Consider the following 6017-nt stretch of genomic DNA (forward strand, 5'->3'; position numbering starts at 1 on the left):
CTCGTCTTTTCCATCTCGTTTTTTCTTTTACCTTTCTTCTATTACATTTACTTTTATGTTATTTTTGTTGTTGTTGTTATTTTTAGTCCCTCACTCCCTGCCGGCGTAAGTGAGGCCAACACACACACACACACACACACACACATACACCGAGGCACATGCAGTTATAGTAATTCCCACCTCACCCACTTCACCCACCACTTTCACGTTCTGTCCTCACACCTCACCCATCACTCTTCCGTCTTCTCTTCCCACCTCACTCACCGATCACCATTAATTACTCTTGCGTCTCATCTGTGAAATGACGATCTTTCTCTTCTTCTGCTGGAAAATTATTTGGCCCGTTTTTTGTATTTGTTTTTTCTAGGTTTTAATTCATGGCTATTTCATTTTTGCTTGTTTATCTTTAAGGAGAACTAGAGTGTAAACTTGGAAGTGTTCGTGGTAGGTTTTTTTTTTTTTTTTTTTTCGTTAGTTCTGTAGTTGTTAGAATTTGTTTTAGGCGTACACACACACACACACACACACACACACACACACACACACACACACACACACACACACACACACACACACACACACACACACACACACAAACAAAAAAATCTCTCTCTCTCTCTCTCTCTCTCTCTCTCTCTCTCTCTCTCTGGTATACATTCTCTTGTTTTTATTTCATTATTCATTTCATTAGTTAGTTATTTCATCTTGATGCACACATACCACTACATTCCCGCCAATAACAAGCAACACAGTATAACTCTTTCCAACACCTTCACAGATTTAATTTATATGTTCTTTTTTCTGTTGCCCTTGTTTTCCTTCTTTATTTTTTTTTTTTAGTTGCGACCTCACTTTTCCTATTCTTTTATTTCCTAAGAGGGAGTTCCGGCCATAGAACATAGACACATATGGTATAGAAAAAATAATAAATCAAATAAAATAAATAGATAAAGGCTGAAGGAAAAGACCCACTGAAGAGATGACAGTCAGCAAACAGTAGTCAAAAGAGTTACGTAAATTAAACCTTGCTTGTCCCTCTCACTCTATATATAACCCTTACCTTCAGCGACCTTAACCCCTTCAGGACCATATTGCGTTTTCATATTCATTTTGATTAGTATCTGGTGATTTGATAAGGCTTTACGAGGGGATTAAAATAGTGAAGACTCTGGCCATTAATCTTTTGACCTCCATAGATTCTTCCTAATGCAAATCAAATTGTCTAGTCACATCCAAAAACTTATGGTAAACATGCGTCTTGAATCATAGGGACTTATATCGTTTTTTCATGTATTAGAAGGCCAAGGACAACCAAAACGAGTTATATAGATTAAACACTAGCTTGTCCCTTCAGCCTTCAACGGTCTTAACCCCTTCACTACCATGACACGTTTCCATATTCATTCTGCTTACTATTTGGTCATTTTATACAGCTTCAGAAACTTATGTGTGGATTAAAATAGTGAAGACTCTGACCATTAATGTTTTGGCCTCCACAGACCCTTCCTGATGCAAATAAAATCGTCTAATCACACCCAAAACTCATGGTAAAAATGCGTCTCAGTATTGAAAGGGTTAATATCCTTTTTTCTTATGTATTAGAGGGGAAAACTGACTAAGGGAAACGCAAATTAAACCCTGGCTTGTCCCTCCAGCCCTAAATGTAATCACTAACTTCAAAGGTCTTCATCTTTTATTTTACGTATTAGAGGAAAAAACTGACTAAGGACAACAAAAACGATGAAACGAAAAGGCTCAGTGAGAAGCCAAGCCTTAATTGTGATACGTAGCGGTCATTGTCACTATTGCCACTCATTCTGATACGTTACATCTATTTACTATCTCCTTAGGCCAGCCAGCGACTCTCGGAAACACTAGTGACCGTGACCACATTCTCTGCCTGACCTGACCACCGTAATAGTTTGTTAGTACTTAATATATTTACATTTATCTATTGTCTTCTTAGGGCAGCCAGCCACTCCCAGAAACACTAGCGACTGTGAACGCAATCCCTGTCTGACCTGACTACCCTAATAGTAATTCAGGAGGCGGTGGCGTGGTGGATAAGGTGGTGAGCGTGGGATCGAGCAGACGTCCATGCGTAGGTTCGAATCCCACCACGTACCGCCTTGAAACTTTGCCATTTGTCGAGTGGTTTAAAGTTGCCTATATGCCACCATGATACCAGGTTCTAGGTAGTTACACCAAAGATGCGCTTGGGTGGTGATATGGGCCCTAATATGGGTACCACTATAAATAAAATTGCCTGTGCCACTAATGGGTGGAAACTGAACATAGTCCTCAAGTACACCTACAGGAGATATAGGCCACAACAATATAAATAAATAAATAAAAAAAAAGATAATCAGTCGTTATTTTTGCATGTTTTGCATTTCTCTACAGTTTGTACAGGCATGCAGCGAACCTAATGAAATGAAATAAAATAAAATAAATAAATAAATGGATGGATGAGTGAATAAATACGTAAATGAAAAAGAAAGGAAAATAGAAAGAAAGAATGGAAGAAAGAAAATAGATGAGAAACCCTCGCAACACTCATTTCTGAAGATGAAAAACAAGTAACAACAATAAATAAATGAAAAAGAGACAGAAAGAAAAAGAAAAGAAAGGAAGGAAGAAAGAAAGGAAGGAAGGAAAAAATAATGAAAGAAATCCTCGTGACACTTCCTTCTGTAGATGAAAAATAAAAGAAACAAATAGATAGAAAAGAAAGAAAAAATAAATAAGAAAGAAAGAAAATAAAAAAACTCATGAAACTCCGTCTGTAGATGAAAATAAAAAATAAATGAGAGAAAGAAAAAAGTAAGAAAGAAAGAAAGGAAGAAAATAATGAAAAAAAAGAAAGAAGAAAAGGAAGAAAATGATAGAAGAAAACCCTTCATGACACTCTGTAGCGATAATGGGCTAGGGAAGCACTGAGAGATGACATAGAAAGGACCTCAGCGTTTTCAATCTCAGTGCTGCATTAGGTCAGATTAGGTTAAGGTAGGTTAGGTTAGGTCAGATTAGGTTAAGGTAGATTTAGGTTAGGTCAGATTAGGTGTGGTTAGGTGTGGTTTGGTTAGGTTAGGTTAGGTGTGGTTAGGTGTGGTTTGGTTAGGTTAGGTTAGGTCAGGTTAGGTGTGGTTAGGTTAGGTTAGGTTAGGTTAGGTTAGGTCAGGTTAGGTGTGGTTTGGTTAGGTTAGGTTAGGTTAGGTTAGGTTAGGTTAGGTCAGGTTAGGTTAGGTTAAGTGTGGTTAGGTTAGGTGTGGTTTGGTTAGGTCAGGTTAGGTGTGGTTAGGTTAGGTCAGGTTAGGTCAAGTTAGGTCAGGTTAGGTTAGGTTAGGTGTGGTTAGGTTAGGTTAGGTTAGGTGTGGTTAGGTTAGGTCAGGTTAGGTGTGGTTAGGTTAGATTACATTTAGGTTTACGTAGGGATTGGGTTGGGTTGAGTTCGGTTGGGTAAGGTTTAGGTTAAGTTAGGTTGGGTTAGGTTAGGTTAGATGAGATCAAATTTGGTTAGGTTAAGTTAGGGTGGGTTACATTGGGTTAGGTTAGGTTCGGTTATATTGAGTCAGGTTAGATTAGGTTAGACTATATTAGGTTAGGATAGGTTTGAATCCATTTAGCTCATTAATACTGCAACTGATCCCTTCAATGTGTGAAGCTTGACTTGAAGAAAGCTTCCTAGTTTGTAGTGAAATAAACGTATAGATATTAGTATGATAAGGTTATTTCCATCCCTCCTGTAGTGAATACCTGGTCAGACAGAGAACAACCTTAATTAACGACTTTTACTGCATTTGGTATATATTCCCTTCATTAGTTACCACTGAGAGACATCTTTGATTATCTTACAGCCACCTACAGTCTTAAAACTAGGCAGAAAAAAAAAACTATATTCTTGAACATTCCCTTCTTTCTTGTATATGCTTGTCAGTATCTTCTACATTACTTTCATTACTAATCACTCTGAGACATCCTTACTTCATCTACAGCTACCTACAGTCTTTTAAAATAAGCAGAAATAAAAAAAACCATTCTTTCACATTCTCTTCTTTCTTGCATATGCGTATAAAGATTGACTACATTACTGCCGGTGCTTTTAATCATTTCATATCGCAGTGAAAGGGTTAACCACACGGACTGGAACAAGACTAAGATACTGGAAAAAGACCACTGGAAACGCGCGCCCTGGTATCAAGAGATTTCCGCCTCATCAACTCCCAACCCGCAGCAGACTGTTTCTCATCTGTCACCCATCGCTTCTCCTTCTTCTTCTTCTTCTTCTTCTTCATACGACCTTATCCCCACAGTGTAGTAAGGTAAGTCGCTCGAGTTAACTTCTTCCATATATTTCTGTTCATTGTGTTCTCTTCTTGTAGTCTAAGTTTATTCGTGTCACTCTTCAGCACGTCTTTCCATCTTATTCTCTCTCTATCCACACTCCTCCTCGTAACTCTTATCAGCATTGCCTTCTTCACTGGTTCCTTCTCATCTCTCCTCTTCACGTGTTCCAAAATATCTCAGCCTTTATTTGTCACCCGTCGCTGTAATGTTGCATCTCCTCTTATCCTGCTCTTCTGAACTTGCTCTCCCTTCTCTTACTCATTCTCACTAATTATTTCATTTTGTATACATGCACCGGCCATATAGGCAACAAATTTGTATGAAAAATTAAAAGAAAACACGTTATTTCCAAAGCCACTGCCCTTCTGATCTAGCTAAATACAAGTCTCTCTTCTTTTACTCATTCTCATTCATTGTTTATTCATTTGTTTATATAGATGCATCAGATACAGGCAAAGGAAATGTATATATGGAAAGAAAAGGAAATACCAACTTACATGCCGGTCCCAAAACACACAAAAACAGTGTAACTCCTTCAGTACCGTGCCATGTCTTCATATTCATTCTGCTTACTATTTGGCGATTTTATACGACTTCAGAAACTTATGTGGGGATTAGAGTAGTAAAGATCCCAGCCATTAATCTTTAAACTTCCATAGACCTTTCCCAGTACAAATAAAGTCGTGTAATAAAAAAATCATGGTAAAAATGCGTCTCAGCACTGAAGGAGCTATATATCTTGAGTGAAGGATGTGCATGTGTAACTTCCCCAAACTGCGTTCTATGGATCACCTAATGAGACGAGATTCACGCTACGGACATTACCCCCTTCAATACTGAGACGCATTTTTACCTTCCTTTTTGGGTGTGATTAGACGATTTTATTTGCATTAGGAAGAGTCTATGAAGGTCAAAAGATTAATAGTTAGAGTATTTACTATTTCAATCGTCCTATAAGTTTCTGAAGCTGTATAAAATCTCCAAATAGTAAGCAGAATGAATATGGAAACGCGTCCTGGTACTGAAGGGGTTAACACATCAAACAATTAACAGGTGCCGGGAACAGGGAACACACGTGGCTTCGAATAACACGAAGTACCGTTGTACCGTTACTACCGCGAACAAAAAGGAATAAAAAACATCAACTCTCACATCCAGTCACTGTCCTTCTTGTTATGCAGTGAGTGAACCATCTTACAGGAGACAGGAACCAGCAAACTGACCTGAGGAGGCGGAGGAGGAGCAGCGAGTAGCGAGAGTCAGTTCGGGATGGGGCGACACACTGCTCTCCCAGCCAGCCGATCTGTAACTAAGCGCTGCCGGGCCAACTCGCCAAGAACTTCTCCGCTTCAGCGCTTGTATACCAACACCCCCGGCACCTCCACCAGCCTCCCCTCTGTGATAACCAAGAAAGGTTTATGATAAGGACATTCATGGTGAAAACAGCAGCGTAAAGGAAGCACGGAGGGGAAAATAAGTTAGAAGTTTAGTGAATATTTAGGATGGGAGGAAAAAACGTGTATGGCAAATAACTGATAAAAAGATATGATAAGAAATTTGCATATATGTCCCTTTTTACTGACGTGACTTCCTTATTTATTTTTTCTATTTTTTTTCTAACGTATCTTCAGAGCCTTGACTTTCTGGCACCGACGGGAGCAGCGCCAAGG

General features: G+C 38.9%; 1 protein-coding gene across 4 annotated transcripts in view; it reads right to left on the minus strand.

Annotated features, from left to right (window-relative positions):
• The window catches only part of LOC123506034, a 70170-nt gene extending 64425 nt beyond the window's left edge, over nt 1–5745 (minus strand). For 3 of the 4 annotated variants that reach the window (XM_045257862.1, XM_045257861.1, XM_045257860.1), the window contains exon 1: nt 5571–5739. The gene's annotated coding sequence lies outside the window, so the exon portion shown is untranslated. Of the gene's footprint in view, nt 1–5570 lie in introns of all 4 variants that reach the window. The other variant, XM_045257863.1, reaches the window with a different exon arrangement.
• Between the last annotated feature and the right edge of the window lie 272 nt (nt 5746–6017).

This window comes from Portunus trituberculatus, chromosome 19 (assembly GCF_017591435.1).
Source record: "Portunus trituberculatus isolate SZX2019 chromosome 19, ASM1759143v1, whole genome shotgun sequence".
Taxonomy (NCBI): domain Eukaryota; kingdom Metazoa; phylum Arthropoda; class Malacostraca; order Decapoda; family Portunidae; genus Portunus; species Portunus trituberculatus.